Here is a 14,367-nt window from a genome sequence, read left to right as displayed (position 1 = left end):
TCATCGCAAACGGTATAGGAACGCAAACGCGAAAAAAAAAACGATCATTCATTTTTATACATATAGATAGATCAGTATTATTTCATGTACTACTGCATCTAATCGTAAAATTCAGCGGCGATTAGAAAAGCGTATTTATTGAGTTTTAGAATTATTTGGTAAAAATTGTCAATTAAACCGTTTTCGTAGGGTAATATAATTATAATTAATACATCGCATTAGCGTTTATTTAATTAAACATTCAACAAGTACGTCAATAAATTATTCCATTATATATATTTTTTTATTAACTTTACGTCGAGTTAATAAATCCTTTTTCTAATTTCCTTATTAAGATAAATGTTTAAACGCGTTTCATTAAAACGGAATTACACAGTTCCGTTACCTTGATGGCTTCTTTAATAGTTATTATTAACTTTACAATTAGATTTTCCGTAAAAAGCCCTAATCTTTTGACTTTTTAAAAAATTTTGAATGGCCGGTCTTCCGATCTGAAAAAAAACTGTGAATTTTGGTTTTGTTCTTAAGGATACTTTTAAATTTACGAATAATATCCGGTAATAAGATCCGGTATTCCCGAATCAATCTTATAGAGGAACTTCTATAACGGTTTCTCGTGTCTAAAGCGGGAAAAGTAATGGTTTTTTTTTATAGTTTGGCTGAACCACGTGAACCAAAATTTTGCATTCGTTTCTCTTTCCTTTGGGCGTATTCTTTTTTTTGTTTCCCTATTTACAAGAAGTTGGTTTTTTGAATGTTATTCTATCTTATACTGTTTCTTTAGATAATTTAATTTTATTTTAGATCTTCTTACACCACTGAAATCCATTAATTTCCCTTCTCTATGTTGTAAATTTGTTTAAAGATTTATTTTGTGACCTTGTTATCATTCATTCTCATAAATAGGATGGATCTGATGGAATCTGATATTTTTTCGGTTCAATTGTATTTGTAAAGATCTTTATCGCTTCTTATTTGTAATTTTATCTAGTTTTACGGTTCCTAATATTTTTCTCAAGATTTGATATACGTTTATTAAAATAAAAAATAAAAAAATTGTAAAACGTTGCCTGCTGTTTGAGAAGTCTTATACAAGCTTAACCGGTATACAAAAGATGCCTTAAGAAAAAATTATATTTTCACGAATCCGTTTCTTAATTTAAAAACGAATCGATTCTCTTTCTAGATATTTTCTAATATCTAGAAATAATAGGCTCTGAAATAGTAATACAGCAAATATCATTTATAGTAACCTCCAAGGAACCGGGTCATTATAACCGATAGTCATAATAACCCGTGTTTAGGTAGCTTAGTGGTATTACTTTAATATGTCTACACGGGTATGGTAATATAGTAAAATAATAGTAATAATTTATTTCTGTAATAAAATAATATTAAAAACGGAAAGTAATATTAAAACGGATAAGTGAGCGGTTGGGACACGTGTGGTATGGCACAGAGCTAGGTAAGTTCTAGGAGCTATGTTAGGGTATCGGACGCTAAACTGTTCGAGGTTCAGTCGCCGTTTGAAGCACAGAAATTCGGTCTTATGCTTTAGGGCGACCGAATCGGGTGATGGCGGGAGAAATGCCAAGCAAATCAATAACCGCCAGATAATGTGCGCCTTTTTCTCTATCGCGAATGTTTTTCGTGAAGTTATAATTAAATGAATTACACAGGATACGTAAAATAAAATACTGTACCCGCACGATGTGATACGCTCACAGTAAAAGATTAATAATAACTGATGGTGGCCGCTTCAGTTCACAATAATTTGAAAAAGATAAGAAAAACAAGAAATATAATTCATATTCAGTTAAAGAGGAAAAGGCGACTCGTTTTAACCGTCAAAATATTTCTGTAGCTACAATGTAAATTATACTACGTTACTGACGAGTCACTTCCGTTCCTCATTACAAGCGATAAAATGTTGCGTCGCAGTAAAAAAAAACAAATTATAATAACCGATGCAATTATAAACAATTTACTGTATATACTGCAGTTAACAATATACCAAGCCGACCAAGAAACAAGTTTTTGGTCGCTATATCCGATATGTCATTTTATCCGATATCACTGTAAACGATACTTACTGTATTTTCTAATATGCTCAAAATTGAAATGAAAGAGATCGAGTTCAGCAAGAAAGTGTGGCGCTAGGGCTGAAATTAAACACCGGAAAAACAAAAATTACTGTAGTAGACAGAACCAGCGATCTTCTAGCCGACGATGGCCGAGTGATTTCTAATACGTAGATCGTTTCGATTACGTAGGAATCCGCAATAGATAAAGATGGGGACTCGTCGACCTTGACAAAGGAGGCGCTTACAAAGTCGACAGCTATTTGGAAGGATAAGGGAATCACGAGGAATACAAAGGACCGTCAAGTTAGAAGACCGGAGGAGAATTGATGCGTTCGAAATGTTGGCCCACAGAAGAATGCTCCGCGTCAAACAGGCGGAAAAGAGGTCGCACAACTCGATTATAAACGAGCTGGGTATATAGAGGAGGTTGTCCGTAATATGCTTCCAGCACATCCTCCGCGTTTTCGGCCATATAGTTCGTAGGTCCCGCGATATTCTTGAGAAAATAATAATACAGGGAAAAATCGAGAGCAATCATTCACGAGGAAGACCACGAAAAAGATACTGCAATTGAAGAGACGACTTGAAAAATGCTAGGAAGGTTGATCGGAACGGTAGAGGATCGTTATGACGAGAAATTGTCAGCGGGATATGAAACGGGTCGGGCATCAAGAAAGGATAACCGATGAAGATTTTATAATATTGAAATGATTGTTTAATTTGAAATAATAAAACAGTATTTTTCTACAACGTTTCGATCTGTTTTGTTTTTAATAAAAATCAAATATCTTAACACTTTAAATCCTACACCCAAGTAAAACCCGCATAACGTAACGCGGACGAATGACCGAACCCCGAGTGTAGCCCGCTCTTCCTGCATTCTATTCTCCAGAATAGGACACATACAACGATCTTTAATTAATTTTGAACGATTCTGAGTACCTCTTACTGCGATCTATTAGATGTTTTTGAAACTACATAATGATATTCAACATGTGTTTCTTGCCGGCGAAAAGTTAGGTTACGGTCATTTCTTTCGAGGTAATGCTTGATGTTGTCGTTTGTTTATATTGATATTCGCTAAGTTATCTATAATATGTTTAACTTTTATTAGTGAAAGAATTACCGTGTTCTTTTATACTTTTTAGTAACTTAGTGTTCTAATATATTCGTATGTTTTACGCCGGTAAAGTGTAGTTTACGTTGTGATTTACATTCTATTATTTTTCTTATGCGAGTCGTTTTGATTTTTCCAGGTGCGTTTATCGTTTTGTTTTCTAATATTTATTATTTAATCTAAGTAAACATTTTTTTCAACGTTATCGCATAGATGACCCAAAAACAATAAGCCTGATAAACGATCCGTCAGATTCAGATTGTGGTATCGATGTTATCGATATTATTTCAAATGAAAAATTTCAAATGAAATTTATCCTAAAATTCTAAATGAAATAATTTTTTTATTCTGGATCTGAAGGAGAAATTGACGATGAGAATAAAGATCCAAATTTGGAAGTAGGATCAGATTTATCTAACAGTGATGGTAATGCCTATAATAGGTTTAACATTGCCCAAAGTTTTCCATCTTCAGCCTGAGGCTTATAAAAATACCAAAAGAAAGAGAAGTATCGGTCTACAAAGCAATCAAATGAGATTTTGGATTGGTTGTTTGATAACAATCAGCCCGTTTTGTGGGGATCCTTTATGTTTACCACACTTCCTCAAACTCAAACTCTATCGTACAAGACCTAATTAAACAAAAAACAAAAACATTTTTTTATTATACCGACTAATATTTTATTTATTAATTAGTAGAGATTTTTCTTTCTTTTTATTTACTAATAAAATAAAACTTGTATCCTTTGCTTCTAATTATAATATTTGAAAACATTATTGTCAGAACAAATATCATTAAACATTGTTGCAATTTTTTTCTCGGATAATATTTTCATCAAATTGAAGCTTTTGTAGCTTTTTTTGTAAGGTACAATAAAAATATATATATATGTTTTAGATTATTATACTATTGTATATATTTATACTATTATATATTATTATATTATACTACATAGTATAATATGTCCATATACTACATCAATTCGGCCTTTGATTCCGTCATCAGAAAGATGGCACATTCAAGGGAGACCACTCCTCCTACTTTCTGCTTTTAGTTAAATTTTCACGCCGGAATAATGCTCTCCCTGCAAAATACATAGTAAAACACCGGTTTGAGATGATTCCAAAAATTACAACAAAGAACCAATAAATATTTGTCAAGGGGTCAAAGGTCAAAGTGATGCAGTATGTGGACGTATTTTTTCACGGGTTTATTCGAATACATTAAAGAACGGCTACTTTCAATGATGAATGTGTGTTCGTGTTGAAACAGTTGATTTAATAAAAAATTCACACTAAAACATGTTTTAACCGCAAACACCGTGATTAATCGTGGTGTTTGATGATGATGTAGGCTTCACTACTTTCAGCGATACGGGTGGTATATCATTTTCATTGATCATTATTTAAGGTATACGATGATCATTGTTTACGGTTCAAATTTCAAAATCGTTATTGTTTTTTATAATCTAACAGCTACTCGGTTAACGCTGTAAAATTATGATGAATGATAAAATTATGATTTTAATGATGTTCTGCATCATTACTTTCAGCGAAAGCGGGTGTTGTGAATTAAAAATTTTTTATAGTTGTGATAGCTAATTATTGACATATGATATTTTATTTATATTTTACATAAGAAACGGGATTTCTCAGACGTATCTTTCATTAAATAAAAAAAGGGCGTAATCGAAAACGGTGCGTCCTAGGCCGATTCTGATGCGATTTTGAAAGGCTCAATTGAAAGGGTACTTTGCGATCTCCCGGAACGATAGGTCCTAGTCCGATACATCTAGGTCCAACCGTTCTCAAGATACAAGAGCGAAATTCGCATACGTCAATTCACCTCAAACTCACTTTTCACTGTCAATTTTTCAATAAATTTACTCCATCTTGTAAATTTAAGAAAAATTACGATGAGGTTCTGCATCGATCGATCAGCCATCATCAGTTTCGGCGAAAACGGGGTATAACATCATTTTTCAATGATTCTTTTATTGTATATGGTCCTTCAGATTTGCAACAGTAAAATAATTTCATGTAAAGTCCAAAATACAGTAAATTTATCGATCAGCTTCTGCGTCACAATTCATAGTTTGTTGTAAATGTATTTTATAGTATTAACATTCTATAGTTATAGACTGTCAATGACGTCAGGGGATTCCCTATAGCAGCTGTCAGTTTTTTATAATTGGTTGTTTTTTTTGTTTTTTTTTGGTTTAAATAGATATTACAGTAGCGTTGATCTTTAATCTCTACTTATGTAAATTACAGTTTTTCTACGCATGTGTAGTAGCATATTAGTCCACGTATGTTACGAATAAATAAAAGATTTCTATTCGTATGGTATTTTCACCGATTTTAAGCTAATTTCGATATAAATACGGTTTTTTTTAACGCTACAAAATTTTGTCAGAGTGGTGGGAAATAATTTAAAGCACGGTATCATAATAAAGAAAAGAATTAATTGAATTTTATTATAATAAAACCGAACCCCAGATTAGAGAATCGGCTTTTTATGAGGTTAAAGATGATAAAAAAGAAAAAACAACTAAAATTATTATCGGTGTGTCTGTTTATAAGAAATTATTACTAATCTGCATTTCGCATACATTAAAATCTGGCTGGCTTTCGAGTCGGTTGACTACGGCTGTTTGTCGCCTTAATCCGTTCGGCTACATCAGCTAGATGATAGGTAGTAGTGAAAATAATATTTCATAAGTCGCATAAATGTTAACAGCAATACCGTGCGATGATCGTTGCAATCGTTCACTTTATTTTTATTAGATGTGTTTTCATATTGCTTCTAAGTACTCGGACCAAGTAAGCAAAAAAAAAGCGCCTATTTAAAAAAGTCATTGCTGAAAAAATAAAACTTTTTGTTAGATCTTATTTTATTTATTTATTTATTTTTCAATCGCAATGTAATTACGTGATAATGTTATAAATCTATTTTTATTACATTATCTAAATATGGAACATCGATACCTTCATATACTAATATAAAGATTTTTAGATTGATTAATTTAATTCAAATCTGATTGTGTAAGATCATTAAATATATATAAAATTTATTTTTATTCAAATACATTATTGGTGGTTGCTGTGGATCGATATTAAAATGTTTCGCTACAGTCTAATTAATATCAATTAGAATCTGTAAACAATAAACTGTCCGGTATTGATAATGTTATAACGTCTTCGCAAAATTTATTTGTTTTTTCATTACAAGTTATTTGTGTAACACGATTTATTTTCTAGAGTCGTTTATTCGACGTTTCTGTATTTTTTAGAAATTATATTTCTTTATCTATTGATTTGTATTTATTAAATTTGTTAAAAAACGTATCGTTATATAAACCTATTGTTTTTATATAATTATACGATACGCTATTATTTGAATAAAAACGATTAAATTGTACATCTAAAAATTGTTTACGTTCTTCTGGTATTACATAATCGCTTAAGATTCAGTGTTAAATTATTCTTCATGACATTGTTGACGTCGCTGACATAAATTTTCTTAGAATTACATTCTCTACAAAACTGCAAAATATTTTTTTTACTGGCAATTTAATTATATGAAACGCGTATTAGAAAACCATCTTTTAAAGATGCGTTTACAATATTATAGTTGTGCACTGCTTACTGTTAAACTACTTACTATGAAACCACTTATTACTTCCTTGAACGAAATAAAGGAAGTATTCTGATCGCGAATAATTTCGTTTTTCAGATTTCAATGGAAATATCCGTTTTGACCATCCCTAAATCCACAACAAGTTTCGGCGTGACGTCTGTATGTACGTACGTACGTATAAATCTCGCATAACTCAAAAACGATTAGCCGTAGAATATTGAAATTTTGAATTTAGTACTGGTGTAGCATCTAGTTGTGCAATACCCTTTTGATTGCAATCGACTGGATCAAAAGTGTCCAAAAAAGCCAAAAATCTAAAAAAATTGGTTTTTGGACTTTTTCTTAACTACGGTAATAAACCCTTATCGAGAGCTTTTCAACAATATATCATAAATGATTCTTATTTTCATCGGTTCCAGAGTTATAGCTAAATAAAATTTTAATTAATGAAATATTTGGATCGTACAAGGGGAAAGGCATATCGGTTCGAATCCGACTTCATTTCCCTTTTTTTATTTTTTTATTTAAATATGTTGAGTTATTAATAATTATTAACCTATGGTTGTAAAAAAATGTGTATATCTAATTTAATAAGCATACAAGATGTCATGCGGTGTCCTCATCGATTTAAAAAAAATAATCATTAGTTATATGGTTATGTTAAGTTAGGTTAGGTTAGCCCACCGGGTTGGTCTAGTGGTTAACGCGTCTTCCCAAATCGGCTGATTTGGAAGTCGAGAGTTGCAGCGTTCAAGTCCTAGTAAAAAAGCCAGTTATTTTTACACGGATTTGAATACTAGATCGTTGATACCGGTGTTCTTTGGCGGTCGGGTTTCAATTAACCGCACATCTCAGGAACGGTCGAACTGAGAATGTACAAGACTACACTTCAATTACATTCATACATATCATCCTCTGAAGAATTATCTAAACGGTAGTTACCGGAGGCTAAACAGGAAAAAGAAAAAGAGGTTAGCCCACCGAGCTTTTTGTCAAGTCCTAGTAAAGTCACTTACTTTTGCACGGATTTGAATACTAGATCGTGGATGCCGATGTTCTTTGGCGGTTGGGTTTCAGTTAATCACCGTCTCAGGAAGGTCGACCTGAAACCGTACAAGACTACATTTCATTTACATTTATACATATCCTCATTCATCCTCCGAAGTAATGCCTTTCGGTGTTTCCGGAGGCTAAACAGAAAAAGAGAAAGTTTAAGTTAGGTTATCAATGAACAGTTTGTTTCGGTTTTGTGGCGAACCTGCCACATTCTATATTAATATTTTCAAGAATCTCTTTCCGATTCTTAGATCTTTGTTTCGTATTTAGCAATTTAATCGTCGTACATCAGACCAAAAAGATAAAAATAATAATCGTGTTTTGTGATATCAATTTTTTGTTTGTTACAATAATTCTCTAAAAAATTACTAGAAATACAGTTCTGGGGTTTATTTTATTCAATTCTTTGGTAAAAATCCATCAATCTTATCTCTTAATTTAAGTCCCAAGAATTTGAGTACGGTTACATTTTATTCTAGGAGCAGAAATTAGGACGAATTTTTCCATAAACTATCTTGAAAATAAAGCGTTTCCGGATCTATACTTGTACGAACGATTTTTGTATTTTCACTTTTAAAGTGTATCCAAAAATTCTTTCCATTTCTTCCTGAGATCATCTTTTACACTACGATACTGGAAATCGGTTAAGATAATAAAGTACTGATTGCAAATGCGGTATTCATTCGTTAGGTCACATATTTTACCTGTTACGAGATAGATTCGAATCGGCAATCTTCGGTTAAGATATCCGATGTTCTACTTTTCAATAAAATAAAGGAATTTCAAAAAATTAAACGATATTTAATTTTACGCTTTAAATAATTAATGCGTAGATAGTAGTATCGCTTAATAACATGTCTACAAAAAAAGTATCTTCGTGTTATAAAAAATTAACCTTTTTATATAATTATTATAAAGTAGCATTTTAACAACGAAGTATTACGACAACCTGTTTTTTTCATCCTTGTACGAAGTAAAAGAAGTATTGGGATTGCAGTAAATTTCGGTTTTCAGATTCCAACGGAAATATCCATTTTCACCATCCGTGAATCCATTTTGACTAGTTTCGGCGTGATGTGTGAACGTTCGTACGTACGTATCTCGCATAACCCCAAAAAAAAATAGCCGTAGGATGTTGAAATTTTGGATTTAAAACTGTCGTAACATCTAGTTGTGTCCTCTTTTGACTGCAATCGACTGGACCAACACTATCCAAAAAAGCCCAAAATCTAAAAGATTTGGATTTTGGACATTCTCTTAACCGCAGTAATAATTCCTCATTGAGAGTTTTACAAGGATGTATAATAAACGGTTATTATTTTCACCGGTTCCAGAGTTATAGCCAAATAAAATTTTAATTAATGAAATATTTGGATGTTACAAAGGGAAGGCTTTCGGTTCAAATCAGACTATATCTCTTTTTTTAATTTTTTTTTTCTAATTTAAATTTATAGACTCTTTAATAATTATTAATCTCCGATTGTAAAAAAAAAAAAATTTCACGATAAATAATAATACAATAACAACAATAAAAAAATATCAGAAGTTATTATTGAAATAAAATTTTACGTACTATTCATTTAAAAAAAAATGTGTATATGTTATTTAATAGGCGATCAAGGTACAATCAAGACAATCCTTGTACGCCTATTAAATTACATATACATTTTTTTAAGATGAAAAGTACGTAAAATTTTATTCCATTAATAGCTTCTGATATTTTTTCATTTTTTTATTGTTATTATTGAATTACTACTTATAATATTTTTTTACAATCTGAGGTTAATAATTATTAATAAATGAATATATTTAAATTAAAAAAGAAAGGAGATTCAGTGTGATTCGAACCGATGTCCATTCTTCCTCTTGTACGATCCACGTATTTCATTAATGAAAATTATTTCGGCTATAACTGGAACCGATGAAAATAAGTACCGCTTATCATAGATATATCGTTGTAAAGCACTCGATGAAGGCTTATTGGTGCAGTTAAGAAAATATCCAAAATCCATTTTTTTTTTAATTTTGGGCCTTTTTGGATACTTTTTGTCGAGTCGATTGCAATCAAAAGGGGAGGTGTTCAACCAGATGTTACAACAGTCCTTGATCCAAAATTTCAACATCCTACGGCTAATCGTTTTTGAATTATGCAAGATACATACGCACGTACGTCACGCCGAAACTAGTGAAAATGGAGTCGAAGATGGTCAAAATAAATATTTCCGTGAAAACCGAAATTTTTCGAGATCTCAATACTTCCTTTACTTCGTACAAGGAAGTAAAATGGAAGTTTAAATTTAAACCAAACATAACCTACACTCCCTTCGGTCGCTAACCTCATCTTAACGTTAAATATACAAGTTATATATGGTATTTTCCAATATTGGAATCGATTAATCAATTTCACGGAGTTGAAGGGTCGTCTTCATGCAGATCCGGACTTCATCGCCAAAATTGTAACTGGAGATGAAATTTGGGTCTATGGCTATGACCGTGAGACCAAAATGCAAGGTTCCCAATGAAAAACCGGTTCATCTCCTCGCCCTAAAAAGGCCTTTCAGTCAAAATCCAACATCAAGGTCATGCTCGTTGTTTTTTTCGATAGTGAGGGCATAATGCGATCAGAGATCGATCCAAGGGGAACAACAGTAAACTCTAAGTTTTATAAGGGTGTACTGCAACATTTGCGAAACGACGAACGAAGAAAGCGACCAGAAAAATGGACCGATGGCTTCCTTCTTCACCACGACAACGCGTCGTGTCACACCTCGCTTCTCATTCGCGAGTTTTTGGCCGAAAAAAGTGTTCCTGTCTGTCCACATCCGCCATACTCACCGGATTTAGCACCATGGGACTTTTGCCTCTTCCCAAAAATTAAAACTGTGCTTAAAGGAAAACGTTTTGAACCGTTGCTGACATTGAGAAGGCCACGAGCAGCTGAAAGCCCTTCCGAAAGACGCCTTCCAGAAATTCCTTCAGTCATGGAGTCAACGTTGGGATAAGCGCATTGCTAGCCAAGGACAGTACTTTGAAGGAGATTAAATTGAATTCTATGTAACCTTATTACTCTTTTTAATAAAAATTTATTCACCGTATTTTTTGATCACATCTCGTATACCGACTCTAATTTAGAGTTTTCACAGTAACATATACATTGAACAGGACTCAAATATACTATGTAATTTTTTTATTTTTTATTACTTCCTTGTACGGAGTAAAGGAAGTATTGTGACCTGAAAAAATTTCGGTTTTCAAATTACAACGGAAATATCCATTTTGACCATTCCTGAATCCATTTTGATTAGTTTCGGCGTGACGTCTGTACGTACGTATGTATCTCTCATAACTCAAAAATGATTACCCGTAGGATGTTGAAATTTTGGATTTAGGACTATTGTAACATCTACTTGTGCACCTTCCTCCTTTTGATCGCAATCGGCTGCACCAAAACTGTCCAAAAAAACAAAACACAACTCCAAAAACAGTCGGATTTTAGACGTTTTCTTAACTGCAGTAATAAGCATTGAGAGCTTTTCAACGATATATCATAATTGGTAATTATTTTCATCGGTTCCAGAATTGTAGCCAAATAAAATTTTAAATTAAATATTTGGATTTTACAAGGAGCAAATCAGTTCACATCAGTTCAAATCAGACTTTATCTTTTTTTTTTTTATAATTTTTTTTTAAATTTAAATTTATCGTTTTATTAATAATTATTAACATCTGTTTGTAAAAAAAGTTTTACGATTAATAATAATATTCAGTAACAACAATAAAAAAAAGAATGTAGAAATAGGAGATATGAGTTATTAATGAAATAAATTTTTATATACTTTTCATTTTAAAATAATATGTACAAGTAATTTAACAGGCGTACAAGGAAGTCATGTGGTGTCCACATCAGATTTAATTGTTTAAAAATTCATCATGAGCGTAATACTGTTACGGTAAAAGAAAATATTTTAGTCATAATTTAAATAAATTTGCGGAAAGATTTTTCAAATAGTTTCAGCAATTTATTAAAAATAACCTTAAAAGCCCCTTTTTAGTAAGTCGATATATTAAGTACAGTTATAAAGAAAACACCTACCTATTTTAAGAAAACATTTACGGTTTGGTAAAAGTGGATTTTTTTATAACAATAGTTGACCGTTCTTTTTAACAAATATTACACATTAATAAATATAAGCACAAGGATAAATTAACATTTTTAATTTTCTAAATATCGGTCGACACAATTTATAATTATGGCGGAAGATCATGATAATGATTTGACGGACCGTTTTTGTATCTCGATAACTTGTTCTTATTGGGAGCCCCAAAAGATGGCATTATACTTTGTATAGTATATATGTTGTAACGATAAATATTTAATAAAGTTGACCCGCTCGGCGTTTTATTATGGCTTTTCAGAGCAAAACAATACCGTTTAATTTTGTTACAAACGAAATCAATTTGGTCATCCTGAGAAAAATTTGTCACATAATAAATTATTCAGAGATTTCGTTATATCGGCAACAGAAATACTATCGCTACCATTAACGATACCTGCGTCTATCTGGGAAGATATATACAATTTGGTTGTATATTGATCATGATTACTCTCGGAGAAAGCAATTCTGATACGTGTTACGTAATATCGGAGATCGTATAAAGCAAAAAAAAAGTACTTACTTCTATTTGAAAAAAAACAAAACGTTACATGCACGATGTCCAATCAGAGAAATTTGTTCCTATATCAAATTGAAGAAAAAAAATCGGTTAAAAATTTATTAATTAGCAAAGAATAGTAATAGTAACAGTAGAATAATAAAATTCATCAATGTTATCTAAGAAAGCACGTTCATGACCTCCTTTTTTATATTAAAAATTTTCCCAAGCTAAAATATTGCTCAATGTTTATTTCTTTTTTAATTTACGTAAAACTAAATATGTATTAAATATAAATTTCTATACTTTTGTATACTGTTCAATTTACCGACATAAAAAAAAAAAATAAAAAAAATATTTTTTTTAAATAATTAAATCAGGCGCGCAGACTAGGATATTGTTTTTAAAATAAATCTGCAAGAAGTATTATATTAAAAAGCGAAAGATACAAAAAGTTTGCACGAATTCGTGAGGCGAGTCGTTAGGTGACGATAAGTTTAATGTTGCAGGTGTTTTTTATTTTTTATTTTTTTGTATTCGATTCGTTCATGTCTACATATTAAGTATTTCAAAGGAGAGTGTGCTTCTGCAAGCTCATACACTAACACACACATTAACATATAGAGTGCAGCGGCCTCCAAACGTCCCAGGTCACAAAACTGTGCTTCATCTACTTATATGTATTAACCGGAACTCCTATTACATAAACGAGTTTTATATATGTATTTATAAAAGATTACATAATAATAACAACGTATTTTTATAGACAGAATATTAATTACTTAACACTGTATCATCCGAAAATATTGAAATTTTTTTTTTTTTAAATTTAATCCATTAAAATAACTCAAGCATACAATACGTAATTATGAACTATAATCCTATGCTTTTGTTCTTATGTAATAATGATAATCGATGAGAGTATTATATAATTCATCGTTTGACTGGTTTCAATTAATCTTTATCCTTTACTATCTATGTATGATAATTCTCAAAATATTTAATATATCTTCCATAAAAGTAACAAATTCAAAGAAAAAGAAAATCACTTTTTTTTCACAAAAAGTTTCTAAAAAAGGCTAACGTATATCTAGAAACAAGATACGGCAAAATCAAGAGGATCAACGGCTTTAAGTATCGTGGATAATGGATACGAACAAACGGACTGCATAAAACGGCAATACAAACGCGAATTAAGAAAATGGAAAAAGCCTGCGGAATAACGAAGAACCGGTACGACAAAAAATTATATCCATATAAGCAAAGTTAAGGCATTACAACAACGTCATCAAGCCAGAAGGATTGTTACGCCGTAAAATCCACGAACAAAAAAGGGGATATGAAAGAGATCGAAAACCGCGAACGAAGAATAATACGAAAAATTTTAGGACCACGGAAAAGAGCATCGAGCAACTTTACTAGAAAATGGAAACTTCCACAACGACGGCAAGAAAACGAATAGCTAAATTTTATAGACACCTAAAAAGAGGATGGACACAAACAAGCTAACGGAATTGATTTTTTATCGTCTTACGAAACTCAGAAACACAACAAATCTGGTGGAAATGGACATCCTGGAAGAAGAGATAGCCGGCAGGAATGTTTTTAGGTAAAAGATAGATAATTAGAAGCAATTAAAGAAAAAAACAGGTACGCGGGACTGGTTTAAAGTTGACTGTCGAACAGAAGAATTCATTTTGGCTAATAGTAGTGAGGGAATGAGCAAATCTGGAAGCAAGAAAGATAAAACTCATTAAAACAAGGTTCATTGGGGTCCAAAGAAGACTTTATCGCTTCAAAAAAAAACTAAAAATATAC

General features: G+C 31.6%; 2 protein-coding genes across 5 annotated transcripts in view; one reads left to right on the top strand and one right to left on the bottom strand.

Annotated features, from left to right (window-relative positions):
• pip (heparan sulfate 2-O-sulfotransferase pipe) overlaps positions 1–14,367 on the top strand; it is a 398,529-nt gene that overhangs the window by 70,312 nt on the left and 313,850 nt on the right. The window lies entirely within an intron of this gene.
• Positions 1–14,367, bottom strand: part of LOC142326472 (putative tubulin polyglutamylase TTLL9) — a 388,004-nt gene that overhangs the window by 208,515 nt on the left and 165,122 nt on the right. The window contains exon 1 of one of the 3 annotated variants that reach the window (XM_075369044.1): positions 1,704–1,755. The exons of the other annotated variants lie outside the window; for them this stretch is intronic. The gene's annotated coding sequence lies outside the window, so the exon portion shown is untranslated. Of the gene's footprint in view, positions 1–1,703; positions 1,756–14,367 lie in introns of those variants that run through there. 3 annotated transcript variants of the gene reach the window in all.

The sequence above is a fragment of the Lycorma delicatula genome, chromosome 6 (assembly GCF_047948215.1).
Source record: "Lycorma delicatula isolate Av1 chromosome 6, ASM4794821v1, whole genome shotgun sequence".
Lineage (NCBI taxonomy): Eukaryota > Metazoa > Arthropoda > Insecta > Hemiptera > Fulgoridae > Lycorma > Lycorma delicatula.
Note: the sequence above shows the minus strand (reverse complement) of the source record. Positions and strands in the feature narration are given on the sequence as shown.